General features: G+C 48.2%; 1 long non-coding RNA gene across 1 annotated transcript; it reads right to left on the bottom strand.

Annotated features, from left to right (window-relative positions):
* Nucleotides 1–1531: 1531 nt before the first annotated feature.
* Nucleotides 1532–9153, bottom strand: LOC113918316. Its single transcript, XR_003518522.1, has 3 exons — nt 9091–9153; nt 2181–2309; nt 1532–1652 (listed from the first exon to the last, which is right to left on the bottom strand). It is a non-coding gene; the product is annotated as an uncharacterized LOC113918316 (long non-coding RNA).
* Between the last annotated feature and the right edge of the window lie 8688 nt (nt 9154–17841).

Here is a 17841-nt window from a genome sequence, read left to right on the forward strand (position 1 = left end):
GACTTGGGCTTTACTCTCAGAAATGGGATCACCTCAGAGGGCTCTGAGCAGAGGTGGGGCAGGGTGTGGCCTGCCTTACCTTCCAATAGGACCTATTTAGCTGCTGTGCTGAGAACTGACTGCAAGGGAACAAAGAGGAAGCAGAGACACCAGTTAAGAGGCTTTTGAAATAGTCCAGATAGTGGCTTGGACAAGGTGCGCCTGGTGTGGAAAGTACCAGACTCTGCTGCCGTTGTTGCTGTTTCTCCTCCTTCTTTCTGGAAAGTCTGCAGAATGGGGCTGCCTGCAGCCCAGCCCTGGTGTTCCCAAGAAGCAGCTCTGAGGCCAAAGAAAGCTGCTTCACTGTCTGAATATCAGTTTTCTCATTTAGAAAACAGGACAAAACAGGGTTAACAATGCTAGCTTCCCAGGGCTGTCTAAGAACCACTTCTGACGATGGATATGAGGTCCTGTTCAAGTGAACAGGTGCTCAGTTCCAGATGGCTCTCTCCACGCCCTCCAGACTCCATGTCCTGAGACCTGCCTCGGATTAGGGCTTTCAGCCCTTGCCCTCCTGCCCCCCAAAGGAAGCAGGTACAGATGGTTCTCTGAATGGAAACACTTCGGGCACATGGCACTGTGCAATCTTTCCCCCTGTTGGGGTGTGGCGCTCACAAACGGATACAGCCCTCCCTGACGCCCCAGAGGCAGAGCCCGAGGCCACAGGCGGAGCCAGCTTAGAGAGGCCCAGGGACCCACAGACGAACTCCATATCTTCTAACCCCCAGGGGACGGGTTGGAATGAGCACTGGATTGGGAGTCCGACAACCTGCATTTCTTTTTTTGAGATAGAGTTGACATATACTCAGGTGTGCAACCTAATGATTTGATATTTGTAGATACTGTGAAATGATCACCACAATAAGTCCAGATAACAGCAACCTGCATTTCTGTAGCAACTCTGCCAGTTTCCAGCTCAGTATACTTGAAAAATGACTTTTCTCTGGGCCTCAGTTTCCCCATCCATCAAATGCGGATGTTGGCAAAATGTCTGTGCTTCTGTCCAGCCCTCTGGAGGTTTTCTGGGCCTGAAGAGAGCCCAGGCAGCTGTGGAGTCATGGATTTACTCACTTCCTTATTTTCCTACATGACTTGGCCCTATTTCCTGGCATCCATCTCTCCCCAACTAAGCTCTTCATTTGGTCTGAGCCAACTCTACAGGGAGCACTGGTGATCTGAGCTGGAATCAGAGAGTCCTGGGACAAACCTGAGCCACAAGGCCTTACTCTCTCCCTTCAAGATGTGTGACGCTTCTAAGAGAGATGAGGGGGCTGATTACGGTGGCAGGTGGTTAGATGGTTCAGCTGGAAGGTCCTTTAGAGATCCTCCTTTTACGGGTGGGGAAGCTGAGGCTACAAGAGAGAAGGGACTTGTCTAGGACTCGAAAAGGTCACTGGAAACATCTGTTTTTTAAAAAATAAACAACAAAAAGCTTTATTAAGGTTACTTGGCATGCATTAAACTGCACATGCCTTTTTACATGCATACATACCCATTAAACCATTACCTCCAGAAGTTTCCTTGTGTCCCAGTCTGCTTTCTACCACTATCGATGAGTTTTTGCTCTACTTTAAGGTAGAGCTCACAGGACTGGCTGACAGATTGGGGGTGGGCTGTGGGGAAAAAAGAGGGTGATCAAGATTTTAGCCTGAGGACTAGAAGGCTGGAGTTGCCATCATCTGAGATAAGGGTGGAGCAGAATTGGAAAGCCCTTCCAGAACTCAGGTTTGGACAAGTGTTTGAGCTGTCAAATAGTCCCCATGTGGGAAAGGATTGATGGTATTTGGCCATCTGAGTCGGGAGTTCCAGAGCATCCAGGCTGAGACACACAGAGAAGGACTGAAAGCCAGGGCCTGGACAGATCCCCAAGGAGTGAGTGTAGTTGACAACCAGGCCCTGGCTCTCCCACACTAACAGGTCATTAGGCGCTCTAGAAAATGCACCCTGGCTACCAAGTCTGCACCCCCCCCCTTTCAGGGCTTAGGCCTCCCTGAGCCCTAGAGAGGGAGTCCTCTGAAGGCAGAACTGTGTTGTTCCATCTGCGTTTGCATGGTGCCCGCACAGTGCCTGGTCCTTGGTAAAACCTTGGTACATGTTTGTTGAACAATGGGGCTAGAAAAGGCAAGAAAAACTCTCCCCACCTCTGCAAAGTCTCAGGAATCCACTTCTGCTTTTTTCCCAGAGCCATGAGTCACAGGAGCGGGATCGCTTCCCACAAGCCAGGAGGACTCCCTTCCTCTGAGGCCCTCACCTCTGGCCCGTGCATGATTCTGCAAAGAAGGAAAAAGCAAAATGACATTTGATTCACCTTTCCCTTATCTGACTTCCCAAGAACCCCATCAGTTAGGTCTTATCATTCCCACTTTACAGATGAGAAGAGTGGGGATCGAGAGAGAGGGTGGGGAGTAGATTTGAGCCCACTGCCCCTGAATCTACAGCTGCCCCCCGAAGGAGGAAGTTCTATTGTACAGGGGGGACCCTTGGTGACATTGCATGAGGACTTGAGGGAATCTGCCTTTGGCTGTCCCCCACAGGTCTCTTCTTCCTCTGCAAACCTGTGATAAGACGAGCTGCCCCTCTCATCTTCCCGCCCAGTACCACCCTTGGCACCCCGTCCAGGCCTGCTCTCTCAATATGAGCCCCGTAATGCTTCCTGACCTGCCCTGTCCTCAAGAACCTTCTCTGGGCCATGCATGCCTCCTCACACGCCGGGTGTGCACAGGCTCACATGATAGTACCTTCTGACAACCCCAATCCTGCTAGGACATTCGATTTGCCCAATAAACACAGCTGGGCTGATCCCGCTGCATCTCGCCTGGCACACAAGTGACAGGCACCATGTTAGTCCTCCTGTGGCTGGAGAGGGGAGGTCAAGGGCTCAGTTTCAGGTCATTAACTATGACTGTGAGGAGCACTCTGGAGGAAAAGGCCAGGGCATGGGATAGAGGGACTGGCCATCCTGGGGTCCACGAAGCCATCCTGGGGATGCGAGGGGAAAGATGGAGTTGATGGATGAGCAGGAGTCAGTAAGGGGAAGACATGAGGAGAGAGCATTCCTGGCAGAGGAGAGAGTGGGGCAGAGCTGCGAGGGACAGAGAAGGCCTGTGTGCTTCAGGGGGAGACCAGGTAGCAGACTCAGGAAGTCTGGAGTGAAAGGCAGGACTCTAATTGGCATGTCTTGTCTACCAGCAAAGAAACAGGCCCTTCGCTGGATCAATAGCTGGGATCCAGGCACTGGGGGTGGGCGGTGGTCTGGGGTGCAGAAGCCCGCCCTTAGGAAGGAAGGTTCCCAGGTGAGTCCCCACTCAGCAGAGGCCCGCAGCTCCAAGAGCTTGCTGGAAGAGCAGAGGTTCCTGGTCCCCACACCCTGGGCACCTCAGGCTTCCGGACCAGCCTGGGAGGAGGCCCAGGCCTTGTGCCTGCCGGGAGCTTTCGGAGGTGGAAAGGTGGAGCCCTGCAATGTGCTGACCTCTGCCTCCTGCAAGGCCCGGGGGCTGAGACCCATTCTTTCCAGCACCAAAGCTCTGCTGAAGCCAGGGGCGGGTGTGGTCCCATGCTGGGCAGGACGACACAGGAGCATCCACTTCCCTTAGGATGGTTCCCAGAAGGGCTTTGGCTTCCCCGGAGCCTCCATCCTCCTACCCAGCATCCTTCCTTAATGATGAGAGGAAGGCCCCTGAGGCCAGGGTTAGCACAAGTGCACAGCCAGGGAAGTGCCGGCTCAGGGCTTCCTGGCGGGGCTCTGCTGGAACCCTTGAAGCTGGTGGCCCTGCAGCACCTTCCAGGAAACCTCACAGTTGGTTTTGGAAACCACTCCAGTTGCATAGGGGCAGAGCACACGTGGCCTGTGTCCTGAGGGAAGTTGCCTGGTGGCTGGAAGGGGTGGGGGCTGTGAGGAAAGCTGCAGGGCAGGGCCTAGGCTCCTGAAGGGCACCACCTTGGGGGGGAGCCCACTCTCGAGTGCCATCCTCCCTCTCTCCAAGCCTCAGTGGCCTCGTCTGTGCATGGAAGCCACAGTTGTTCTGCCAATGCCACAAGAGAGGTGTGAGGTCTCAGGAGGCTGTAAGGTGCTTCCTGAATGTGAGGTGTCCAGTCACCCTGGGGGAGAGAGATTGAGGCAAGCCGGTGACAACCTTAATGGAGAGCACAGACATTGCCGAGCTTCCAAGGGCACAGCACGACCTCCAGAATGAGGAGTCAGGCAAAGCCTCAAGACTTTCTTTGAGGCCCTGATTGTGAAGTACAGGATCCTGGGATTCTTTTCCCCAGATAAACTGAGCTCTGCGCTCCAGTCACACCAAGACTTGGGCTTGTATGGGGGCCAGTGGTTCTTCACTGGAGGTCTCTGAGAATCTGCCACAGGGGTGAGGGGATACACACATGCATACTCTGGGAGCTCAGAGAAGACCCCGGGGGGACGGTGTACACCAGTCCTCGCCACAGGACTCCTAGAGGTGGGTGTGTAGGCAGCCACTGTACTGCGTTTTGTGTTCAAACTCCCGCCCCCCGCCCCCCCCCCGGCCAGAAGTCGTCCCTGTGGGGAGTTCTCAAGCGCATGGACTTCATCTTCCTCAGAGCCACACTGTGTGCCACCAAGCAGGGCCTCTGTAAGTTTGTTGGGAAAGGAACAGAATAAACTCTTGGTAAACTCTCAAGTGTCCTCTACCTTTGTCTCCAGCACCCAGCCTAGCTCCTGTACACAGCCAGTGCTCAATAAATGTCTGGCAGCTGACGATTCGTTCCCCAAACAAACCTGCCCCACAGTCAACATGTACCATTCGGCCTTTCCCAAACATGCCTCCTGTTTTCCAGCCCCCCAGCCCCATTCCTCCTGTGGGCTCTCTTCCCTAGCTGACATTTTGAGCATCCTGCATGGACCTCCTGTCCTGGGATGCCTTCTTTGACTGGCCTGAGCTCAACACAACACCGCCCCAGCCAAAAACCTCCGAGGACTTCCCTCAGTCCCCACAGGACTGCCTGACTCTCAGGGCTCACCGACACACCCCAACCCCCAGCCCTTAGCCTGATCACAACCCCTAGCGCAGTGTCCAGACAGTAGTCAGCGTCTTACAAACACGTGTAGATGAGCACGTGTGCTCCCTCGGTGGCGCTAGGGCCTACACACTCGCAAGTGTGCACATGCACGCGCTCACTCACGCTCCCACTGTTTCTCAGGAGACACCAGGTTGGTTGATAAAGCTGAGAGGCTCTGGACCAGTCGCCTTCTGCCGTCAGAAAGCACTGAGCTGATGGTCAGGATGCCTGGGTGGGTGACCTTGGAAAAGTCACCCTGCTGAGCCTCATATTCCCCATCTGTGAGTGAAATGAGGAGTGGGACCACATTATCTCTCAGGCCTCTGTCAGCACCAAAATGTGAACATGGTGAAAATGGTCAATCATAGCACAAGGACAAAATTCCCCAGAATGACTGTGGTGAAGGGAAAGGGGAGAAAGATGCTCAGAGCGCCCTGACCGGCGGGGGGGGGGGGGGGGGGGGGGGGTTGGGCGGGGAACCCTGAGCACCCCAGGCTCCAGTGCGTTCGTCCTGGCGGCCAGTCTCCGTCTGAGAACTGCAGCAGAAGCTGGGGACACAGCCAGTGGGGATCGTCGGTCCCCTGGCCAGGCCTTTGCCACATTTTGCTTTATTATTAGTTCTCACAGGTGTGGTGAGCACTAGCCTGTGGTCAGCTGTCCCACCGTATTTGAGACAGATTGCCCAGGAGCGAGCCCTGAAATTGGCTCTCAGTGTCAGAGGAGGGAGAAAAAACTGATTCCAGCGAAGGACTATTTTTGCTGGGACATTAAAGCCAACTGTTGTTCCTGAAGCCTGTGGGCCCCCACCCTGTCATCCCCAGGGTGGCCAGTGCCCTTCTCCTTGGGACCTGGGAGAGACGCTGTCCCCCAGCCTTTCATCTCACTTCCGCCTGCTCAGTTCCAATCAGCAGCACTTCCTCTTGGGTTCTCCACCTTGGACTTGCTCCTGAAATTTTCTGGAAGCATCAAATGGTGCAAACAGATTGTTTTCATTATGATTATTTTGGGTTTAACCTCCGGGCCCTGCGTCCCTGAGATTATGGGGCTATTTCTTAGAACTGTGAAAGGCCTCACCCCCTAAATCAGTCTTTATTTTTCTTTTCAATTCTGGATTCTCTTTTGAGAGGCCCCCATCCTCTGCACACCCTCCCTGCTCCCTCCAGGCCTTGTCCAGTGAAGTCTTGGGGTCTCTGGGGGCAGCTGAGAGGCATCATGACCCTGTCCTCCTGCCCAACCTGCCCTGTCATCAGACTCTGGCCTCTCCACAGCAGCTTCCTAATGTGAAACCAGCATCTCTGAACCTGCCTCCCAGAGGGCTTAGGATCTGCCAACGTTTGGTTGGAGTGTTTTTAATATGAAGATTTTCCTATTCTTCAAAATTATAATAAAAACAACATACACACACAAAATATGTTACATACATATTTTAGTACACTGAAAACTACCAACACATTAACTCGGGCTTCTGCATTATTATAACTTATTTTTTGTACAGACCTTAGAATAAAACTTCTGTTTAATTAAAATGTGGTCCTAGGAGAGTCCAGAGAGCTGATTTAAAAAACCCAAAACACACCCTTACCAAATATAAGTACTTCTCCATGTGAAACAGGATTTTCTTGATGTTCAATCAAAACAGATGGCAGTGGTTCTCAAATGGGGTGATTTTTCCAGCCCCCACCCCCTCCCAGGGACACCTGACAGTATCTGGAGACATTTTTGGTTTTCACTACTGAGGGGAGTGTTACTCCTTCCATCTAGGGATGGTGGTAAACATCCTATAATGCACGGGACAGGCCCCCACAATGAAGAAATATCTAGTCATAAATGTCAATAGTGCTGAGGCTGAGAAACCCTGATATGTGGGAAGGTGCTAGATGCTTAGGTTGGCATGATTCTGATTGATTTCCATAATCCTGGATTTCAAGTGGTTATGTTATTCAAAACTGCCTTATTGTTCTCACCAATTGGCTTAATAAGTACACACCACAAATAGGAAGGCAACAAATAAAGTTAGGCTTAGTAAAACACTGTTTACATGGGGTTCCAGGTAAGAGTCCTTAAAAAAAAAAAAATCTGTAGCTAAGAAAGTCTGCAACCAGTTGGTCTGGTTGTTGCTCATGATGCTTCTGACAGTCTGACTTTCCAACTCCAGTCCATGCCACTCAGCCACCCTCTTGGCTGCAGGGAGAGGCCCAGACCCCTCTGAGTGAGACTTCTCAATGTATGGGAAAGAAGGCTTATCATCCCAGCAGAGTGTGGGCTCCATGGAAGAAGGGGTTTTGGTCTGCTTTGTGCCTGGCACAAAGTAGGTGCTCATTAAATATTCACTGAATGAAAGCGAGACTTACTCCCAACGTCTTCGAGGGACTGAAGGTTCTCTCTGACCCTTTGGAGGGCAGAAAGGTAGGTATGCTGTCCCGGGGGCCCCTGCCCTGTGCTACCATGATGCTCGTGGCCTGGCTGGTCATTTCTCATATGAGGAAATCCTAGACACCCATTCATAGGAGATTGGATCCTTCAAAGGAGGCTCTAGACATCCCAGGCATACCTCCTTTCTCCAAATCCTCTGGTCAGGGAGTGACAGTCAGGACCCGACATGGAGTGGGCCTCTTTTCTTCCCATCCATCTCTGAAGGCTCCTCCCAGCCTCCCACGCACTCCACAAAGAGTCTCACTCAGGCCTGCTTGGGGCTGGTCCTCCATGGCACACTCATTGACAGCTTCTAAGGCTAAAGAGTGTTTCCAAACCACCATCCCTCCCCAGGGCACAGGATAGGCCCCAGGGGAGTCATCAACAGAATCCACCTGTGCCTTCCGGAGCCTCACCTGGGTGACCCAGGTACCAGGCCTGCTGTGCTGATGGTGCAGCAGCCCCTCTCCCCTCAACGATCCACAGTCTTTGTTAAGTGGCACCTCACCAAGTACCTATAATGTGCCAAGCCCCATGCTAGACCCATGAACAAAATAGACACTGGGCTCATGGTTCACCCCCACTGAAGTTTACCATTAAGCCACTGCTAAGTGGCCAGAACAAAACCTCAAGCAACAGTGTCCAGAAACTCAGACACTTGAGGATCTGCCCACTCCCCAAACTTACAGATCCAGAGACCCAGAAAGGCCCTCTCACTGAAAGCCAGGGTCCTGCCTGGGAAGAACACAGGAGATCTAGGCTCAGCCCTGACCTCAGACTTCAGAGGGAGAGTCTCCTTGTAGAAGCTACTCAATTTGCAGAGACCCTGGGGGAGGGGAGAAGGATGTCCCAGGAGGGACATCGAAGGGGGAAGACGCTGTTTACATTTCAGCGGGCTCTATTGTTTCAAAAGACATAGAGTGGACATTCTCCACAACAATGGCGGGATGGGGTCAGAATTCCTGGTCTTGCGGTTGAGGGCTCTCTGCCTGGGCTATTTGTTTACAACAAAAGTCATCACTTAACCAAAATAGCCACCTCTAAAAACTATCTTCTACTATTGAATTGGAGGATGTAGGCCTAAACATGGCCACTGAGTTTACTTGCTCCAGATGGTGTTCTTGCAAAGACTGGAGCAGGCGTCCTCAGGCTGTTGGAGTAAAAAGAAGAGCCCCTTGGGTGTCCTACCCTACTGGAAGGCCTTACACAATAGCTGCACTGCACAGTGGGTTCCAGAAGGTGAACAAGACTGGGTTTTCTGCAAGCCTATGTCTCCAACCACCAAGTATCAAGAAGAAATTGAAGCCTGTGAGGGTGAAGGTTTGTTTTGCTGGGTCAGATGGTGACACTGAGAGGGTAGCACAGGGTTCTGTCCCTGTTAAGGGCAGCTCAGCACCTGCCCCTCCCACAGCTTTACCCATCCCACGTTTCAGGTGCTCAAGACAAAAACCCTGGGCTTCTACTGGTGCCTGCCACACCACCCCCATGCCACCCCACTCCACTGCCAACTTCTGCTGGCTCTGCCTTCAGTTTTCTGTTCAGACCAGACCACCGCTCCCACCACCTCCATGGCTGCCACCCGATTCAAGCACCACCTTCTCCTACCTGGGTTACTGCCGGGGCCTCCTCACCAGTCTCCCTGCTTCTGCCTTCGCCCCTCTAGTTCTCTACACAGTTGCGGAATGATCTTTTAAAATGTAAGTCTGATGTTGTCACTCTTCTAGAACACTCCAGAGTCCAAAGAACACTTCCCAGCTCACTGGACCAAAATCTAAAGTCCTTTCTGTGGCTTGTAGAATCTGTTCCCATATTTGTCTCCAGCTCCCTCTTTCTTTGGAGTTTAAAGAAAAGAATAGGAAGGAGAGAACATGAAAAAGAAATTACCCGTTGAGTGTTTCCAGCTGCAGAGACAATGGCTCACCTTGGTAGGATGGCAGATCCACAGATGAGGCCCTAGGCTGTTGGGAACCCTCTGGTTTCTGTGCCACTGGGAGCCTACAGGCCCCATTGAAGCACTGTTCCACATGTATAATACTGTGTTGCTGATGTTGATTATTAGCACTGGGATTGCAATAAGGGTGGGGTTGCTGTGTATGAGTAAGTGTTAGGGTTGGGGGCAGTTCTGTGTGAGACAGAGGGATGCCTTCAGTAGCCTTTGGCTGGCCCAGCTGGTCAGGGAAAGCATTCCAGAGAAGGGTGGCCAGAATGCACGCTCACAACCTCAACAGATGATAGTGAACTCAGGAAGATATTCCAGGTAGAAGATTGAAATACAACAAGAAACAACACAATTTTTCCTGAGCAAGGGTTGGGAAGCTGGAAAACAATGGCATATCTTGGCTAAAGTATAGGATTTAAGCTGAGGGACCAGGAGACGATCAGCTGTTTCTCAGATACCCACTGCATACCAGGCCCTGTGCTCAGTGCCAGAAGATGGACAAGGGCTGACTTCCCCCACCCTATCACACCCTGCACAAGGCAGTGGGCGTCAGAAATATGCACATGTGCATACACATGCCCTCACACACACAAGGAGAAGACATACTGGGATGAGATAGCTCAATGGCCTTTGTTAAAAGTTTCTCCCAACAGAAAACAGGCAGTGGTGCTAAAAGATCCAGAGCAACTCAGGCTGCTCCCAGTTCCTCTCCAGTAGTCCCCTGGAGGCCAGCCTCTTATTTTAAAACAAATCCTTTGAAGAGGTCCTTGTTCCTTCCAACAAAAGCACCCAATTACTTCTCCCCATCAGAAATATTGAGACTTGGGGTGCCTGGGTGGCCAGTCGTTAAGTGTCTGCCTTCGGCTCGGGTCATGATCCCGGGGTCCTGGGATGGAGCCCCGCATCGGGCTCCCTGCTCAGTGAGGAGTCTGCTTCTCCCTCTCCCTCCCTGTTCCCTCTCTCGCTGTCTCTCTCTGTCAAATAAATAAATAGTCCTTAAAAAAACAAAAGAAATATTGAGACTCCAAGAGATGTTAGGGGAAAAAAGCTGGGTGTGGGACAGTATGTAAGTAGGTGGACTCTTATTTGTGATATTAAAAGTCACCATAATAAAGGATGTGTAGGTTCGCTCTGGACAGAAACAAAGACCCTGGCAGGATGGGGTGGGGGACAGGAGGCAGATAGACACTTTGTTTTTACTGTGTTTTATTATCAGGTTTATGTATTACTTAATCAAAATAAGGAATTAAAAAAAAATTAATTCCCAGGCTCTGAGGAGGCAGATTGTTTCACAGGCAAGTCCCCAAGCGTGGTGGCTCATAGGCCTTCCTCAGCATCAGTGCAACCATGTGCTGTGGCCCCAGGCTCCAGCCTGTACACAGAGCACATAGGCAGGAAGACACCTAGGAGCCTGCGGAGGCTGGGGGCCTGGAGAGCCAAGCTGCACCTGAGTGGATTCAAGTCCAGATGTCCATTCAGCCCTTGCATAGCTCTGTTGGAGAATCAAGATCCCAGGAGAGGAAGACCCGTTGACCAGTCGCTGGTCTGGTATCCACCCTAGGCTGCATCAGGGTGACAATGGGAAGGGCTGGGTCTATGAGCGGGCATCCTGCACATGCCTGGGATCACCCCCACTAGGGCTGCCCACAGTGGGGAGGCTTCATTCACTTCACTGGGTGATGTCAGGTGCCAGGCTGCCACAAATGGCCGAACATTCCCCACAGGGATGATGGAACACAATGCACTTGAAACTACAGGGTAAACAAATGGCATGGTGGATGGTCAGATCAAAGGAAGCAGGAGAGTGAGTAACGGGCCACAGGAGATGGCATGCATTCCCCACCGACAGAGTCCCCTCTGAGACAAAGAAATCCCGGGTCTTGAACTATGTGGCTAGTCTGGACAAAAGTTACATTCTCAGAGGCAATTAATGGGATTTGGTTGTACGACTCATGTTATGAGCCCACTGGGGTGAAAACCTCAGAGTGCTTGAGACTGTTCTTGGCCCTTCGCAGGGACCAGAGAGCTCCCTGGGAAGCTCCACAGCCTGAGAATATTGGAGGTGGGTTGGTAGATCCCAGCACATTCCCGAACTCTCTGGCTAAGTGGCCTATTTCTTGGCAATCTTGGGGCACCCTGCAGTCTATGAAAGGATATTTTTCTTTCATGAAAATGTTGAAATAATTGGAGTTGAGTGACACAAATCTAGCATGAGAATTCCTGCCATGAGTCCTGAAGCTCAGGCTGCCAAATACCGGTGTTCTTACTCGCTTCGTCAATATTAAACAATGACTTACTCCAATGAATAGAGAAGATTAAATACAGCTTCATAGGATTTCTTTTTATTACATTAAAATCCATATTTCAGAATAGCTAATAGGCTTAGAATACACCTCACAATTGTTATCAATAAAATATTAACTTCAACCACTCTGAGACAGGCAATGGGTTTTTCAGTGACAGTTGACACCAAAAGGTCAAAGGCCTTACAAAACACTATTCCCAGCCATAGACTAAGAGAAAGGAGCCGGGCATGCCTGACTTCCCCTGGTGGTTCAGCCTTTCGAAATGAGGTCCCTATTTTAACTTCAAAACAGTTCTTGGTTCCTTCTGTGAGTAGCTTGTTTTGTTCTATGTGACTGAGAACAGAGGGGTAGAGATGTCTCTAACCTCTGGCAGAGGACCTTCCGACCCTCAACCCAGGCCTTTCTCCCCAAGAGGGTGACCAACTGTTCCAGTTTGCCCAGGAGTGAGGGAGTTCCCAGAGCATGGGACTTTCAAAGCTAAAACCAGAAAAGTCTGGGGCAAACTGGGACAAAGTTGCTCAACCTACTCCTTGCTCATTCGGTCCTTTCATAGCTGTCTCCTTGATGCAGATCCAGAGGAGAGGGAGGGGGATTGTGGTCCTGGCAGGAACAGTCAAATAATAATAATTTCTCCCACATGGTCATCCACTTACCCCAGACTCTGTGCCAAGAGCTTTTCATACACTATCTCATCTCCTACTTTCCACAAATGTTTTCCCCATGAGACAGGTTAAGTGACTTGTGCAGGGCCACCCAGTCAATAGATGGAGGAGAGGCAGGAATGGGGACACAGGTGTACCTCATGTCAAAGGTACACTGGAAACAACATGAATATAAACCAAACAATCATTCTTCAGTCTCTTATATCACCTGGTCATTTAAAATTTTTCCTTGAGAAACCCTAAAATGCTTTGAAACACTGTACTCTCTCAAAATTTAACTCTATTTTATAAGTCTAAATTGCTCTCTCTCTTTCTCTCTCTCTCTCTCTCTCTCTCTATATATATATATATATATATATATATGTTCTTTTTTAAAAAGATTTATTTAGTTATTTGAGAGAGAGAGAGAGAGTGGGTGGGTGGGTGCATGGTTGGGGGGGGGCAAAGGGAGAGAGAGAATCTCAGGGAGATTCCGCACTCAGCACAGAGCCCCACACAGGGCTCAATCTCACTACCCTGAGATCAGGATCTGAGATGAAGCCAGGAAGCCAAGAGTCGGGTGCTTAACTGAGCCACCCAGGAGCCCCTAAATATATGTAATTTCTGATACCCTGTAAATATTAAACAAAACTGGCACATCACTCTTTAAAATGTATGCAATGATAGGAATGCAAAATAGCGCAAACCCTGTGAAGGGAAATTAAGTAATATCTAGTAAAATTACATAACTGTTTCCTCTTTATTCAGCAATGCTACTTCTAGGAATCTATCCCAAAGAAACACTAGCAAAACCAAAATGACATATTTTAAGACTCTTCACTGAAGCATTGTTTATAGCAGCAATAGACTGGAAACCCACATTTCTGGCCATCAGGGACTGGTTTAATAAGCCATAGCATGTCACACAATGGAGTTCTATGCAGCTATAAAAAGGAATAAGGAGAATTTCTGCATTCTTGGTAAAATCCACAGGGCATATATTGTTATGTGAAAAAGGCAAGGTGTAGAATCATATGTATACTACACTATTTTTTATGTGAACTGGGGGAATATAAATAAGTAAATAAATAAATTCATATTTGTCTACATTTCAAGACAAAGGCAACAACAGTTGAAGAGGAAATGAAAAGTTTCCCACATGGGGGAGTGTAAAAGAATCAGGAAAGGACAATGAAAGCTGAATTTATCTGAACTTAACTTACTTTATAGTTTTGACTTTGGAACCATAGAGATGTTTTAATTAAATAATTAAATAAAATTAAAGAATTTTCAAAAATGAAAATATAAAGAATTGAAGAAAATCAGAACAGAAAAAAATACACATAAAAACTGAATACAAAATAAAACAAATGAACCTAACTGAACGTCAAGTTGGTGGCTTAACCATACACAGAATTATTAGAGTGACTTTAAAATACAGTAATTTGGCTGAATATTCCAAATAAGACATATGCTAAATAAACTGCAAAGAAATCTTAAGTTGATTAGTTCAGTAATCATGTCATGGTGATAATATTAGTAGTATTATTTTAAAACTATTGTACAGTAGGAAAAAATCAGTAATTATGTTAGTGTTAATAGGAATCAAAATTTTTGGTGTAAGAGAAAAGAGATACAAATACAAAATTTTAAATTTAAGTCAAATTCTGTAATCTTAAGGTTTAATCTGAAATACTAATATTGGCTCATAATTTATTTTTATATTTTAAATCAAATACCTATTTCCTAACTGTCCTCTGCATCAAGACCTAGAAGCAATGATCCATCCAGTAGCAATGAGCACTTCTAGCACTCAGGTTATAGTCTCTAATTACAATCTCCCAATAAAGAACTTCTTGGAGAAATGTCTGAAGGGCTGAAGCAGGAAATTTACAAGGTGAGCCTGCACCAATCTGTCAAACTAGAAAGCAAGGATGCTACACAAGAGTACTAGGGTCATGCCAAAAGATCACAGGAATAAAGTACCACCAGCCAGAGATGGGACAATTTAAGCATCAAAGAGAATAATGACTTCAATGGAATGAAATACATCAAATACATTACAAATAACTGAGCCCACGCATAATAATACAAAAACAAAAACACTGTCTGGCACAGCCATGGCCCTGAGCATCCCTGCACGTTCTTGCTGGAATGCAAAGAATGCCAGACTCTGATCATTCTATATCCAGGCCATTTATCAGGGTTATGTTAGCAGCAAGTACATTTAGGGGGGTGTGTAGTTCTCCCTCCAGGACAAAGGTGACTCCTTACTGCGATACAACCCCCCTGCACGAACAGCATCCACTTGGGTCACTCCATGTTGCCCCAAGGGACTTGGGACAAGGGAACTGAAGTCATGTTGCTTGCCATGCCATGAGTAATAAAGTCCTTAAGCTGGCATCCATGAGACTGTGGCAGGCTAACTTGGTGAGTTTTCATAAGATCTTAGACACCCATCTCACTGGTCACCTTTGGCAGCTATTAGGACACCAGCTCATTATTTTGAAAATCAGTGAAAAGAAAGTGTAATTCCTGCAAAAACCATATTCCAGGGTAACTAAATAGTTGCTGTAGGAAAGTTCTTTATCAAAGAATTTTAGCTAATAAATTCAGAAGAGGTGGACAGAATTTGAAAATCACCATTTTGCACACCCTAACATAATAATGTATTTAGGTAATGTTCTTTTTTTTTTTTAGACTAAGATCTAGTACCACGTGACCTGAAAATACGTAAGAGACTATGGCAAATAAAGGACACAAAACCACAATTGTAGGTGTTTCCTAGAAAACCAGAGAAAATCAAGTAGACACATGTACTAGGATATAAAAAGTACATGTAGTCTATACATATAATTCATACTTAGGCAATGTTCATTAATAACTGCCTTTTAAAACCACCAGCTAGAATGTTGACAGAAAACTCCAGTGCACCAATCTATAATGAATGTCTCACAGAAACAGAGACATTATGTGACTCATGCTGTGATAAAATAAGAAATCATGCCATTTATGAAATATTCTTATAGAAAATTGCCCATGGTCTGATTTAACCTTCAGACTTAACTACCTTTCACAGGAAAGACGGGGAATAGAGAAACATGTGAATGATACCAAGAGGGTGCAAACAACAAAGTCTAGAATATTGCAAACTCTATAGAACAGATGCCTTGGTTTCTCCAATAAATAAATGACGAAGGGGGAAAAAAAAGAGGGAGAACTGCTAGATATTGCAGGACTTAAGAGACATGTGAACCAAATGCAATCAATGTGTGAACTCTGGGTCCTGATTTAAACAACCCATCTGTAAAAAGCCTTTCATGAGACAACTGGGGAATTTAAACAAGATGGGATACTTGATGATATTAAGGAATAATTGTTAACTTCTAGGTGTTAGGAGTCCTTCTTAGAGACTGAAGTATTCACAGATGAAATGTTACAAGTCTGGAATTTGCTTTAAAATAATCTGGTGGCCAGAGGCAGGGGGAAGAGGGGAGGCGGGGTTGAAGATGAAACAAGATCTGTCATGTGTTCATTATTAAAGCAGGTCATGGGCACATGGGGATTTGTTTTACTATTTTCTTTAGTTTTGTGATTAAAAATTCCCATTAGTAAAAAAGTATTTTTAAACAAAATGGTATTATTCTTGGGCTTCTTAAATAATGTAACTAATGAAATCCAAATACATAGTAATTATGTATTTGACGGAATTAGAACAGTATATGGAATCTGAGAAGAAGGAATTAATCCTATTGAAATGAAGCTGCTTTTCTAAAGGTTGTGAGTAGAATCCTAAACAGCATGCAGGAAGATTTTGTCCCAAGCCCGTACCTAAGTAGACAGTCTGCTTTTAAATTTATTTTCTGGAAATTCTTAGTACAAAAAAGTAAAAATACTATCAATCATGTTAAAGACATCAGATTTTTGGATATCATAAAGGGGTCCAGGGGCGCCTGGGTGGCTCAGTCGTCAAGCGTCTGCCTCCGGCTCAGGTCGTGATCCCAGGGTCCTGGGATCGAGCCCCGCATAGGGCTCCCTGCTCGGCGGGAAGCCTGCTTCTCCCTCTCCCATTCCCCCTGCTTGTGTTCCCTCTCTCGCTGTCTCTCTCTGTGTGTCAAATAAATAAAAATTTAAAAAAAGGGGGGGTCCACACATTTGGAAAGCTTGGAACCCAGTGGACTGGGAGTAGGCAGGAATGTCCCCTCACAGATACTGTTCCAGCTTTCTCTACCTGAGCCTCCCATCCTATCCCTGAATCCACTAGGTACCATTACTCTGTCTCTCAGGCTGTGTCATAAACCTGTCATTGGGCCCTCTTGGGTCCAGCTTGCTCATGTTGGTCCTTCTCCCTTCTGTCTCTGTTTGCCCGTTGCTCTCTAACTCTCGTGTCCGAGCCTGCAGTCCTTGGTATGTGACATAGTATGGGAAGGGCAAAGCCCCCAGCCCTAATGTAAATCTGCCCACAAGGAGGCAGTCCCAGTCCTCCCAGACTACAGGGTCGGGCTATGATTTTTGATTTCTTCCTCCCCACGGGTCCTCCCTGCCATCCTTACTTTTCCTCCTTTGAGTCTCCAGATAGACTTCCTCCACGACCCCTACCCAGAAAGGCAGCCTCCTGTGTGTTTCTGACGGCCCAATAGCCAGCCCACAACAGCCTTCCTGGGAAGCTGGTCAGGCTGGAGCCACTTGAGCCCTCCCAGTGCTCTTCAGGCTCTGCTCCTGATGAAGAAAGAATGAAGAATTGCACGTGGAATGGGAAGGGACAGAGAGGAGGGTCAGCATAAGACAGCATGTGGCAGAGGAGAAGAATGGGCTTAAAAGCCTCCTAGGAGGGCAGTCTGCTAGTACTCAAAGAGTAAAAGGTGAGTCCAGAAGACAATGAGCAGAAAGATGGTCAGCAGGCCCTCACTCAGAGACTGTTAGTGTGCTAAGGCAAGCATCGGGGGCAGGGAGGTAGGACTCAGACTAAGAGGGAGGAGGGACAACTTGGGAGAAGAGAGCCAGGCAGTTACTGATTCATTATTCAGGAAGTGGATGTTATGAGAGACCCTGGCTGAGTTGCAGTGCCTGAAATATAGTCCTACAGCTAAAGCCTCCCTATTTAGAAGATGTTACAGAGCTAGATGCCTGAGGGACCCTCAAAAGGGCTCAGGGCTAGGGGACCTTCATCAGGGCCTGGGGGATCCCCATCAGAGCTCAGGGCTCCTCAGAGCTGGCCCCAAGAGCTCCATTGTTTGCAGGAAGCCACCTGTCAGTGGTTCAGTGTTTCTAAACCTTTGATAACAAGGCCATAGACCCCTCTCCCAGCAATGAAGCTTCTGTCTAGGAAAGTTTGGCTGGAAGTACAGTGATATCAGGCCAGGTGAGAAGAACGAAGGGCTTTCCCAGGACTCTTGCCTGTGGCAAACAGCTGGGCCAGCTGTGCCCCTGCAGAGAGGAGGAGCCATCAAATAGGAAATCCCCCCCAGGG

This window comes from Zalophus californianus, chromosome 1 (genome assembly GCF_009762305.2).
Source record: "Zalophus californianus isolate mZalCal1 chromosome 1, mZalCal1.pri.v2, whole genome shotgun sequence".
Lineage (NCBI taxonomy): Eukaryota > Metazoa > Chordata > Mammalia > Carnivora > Otariidae > Zalophus > Zalophus californianus.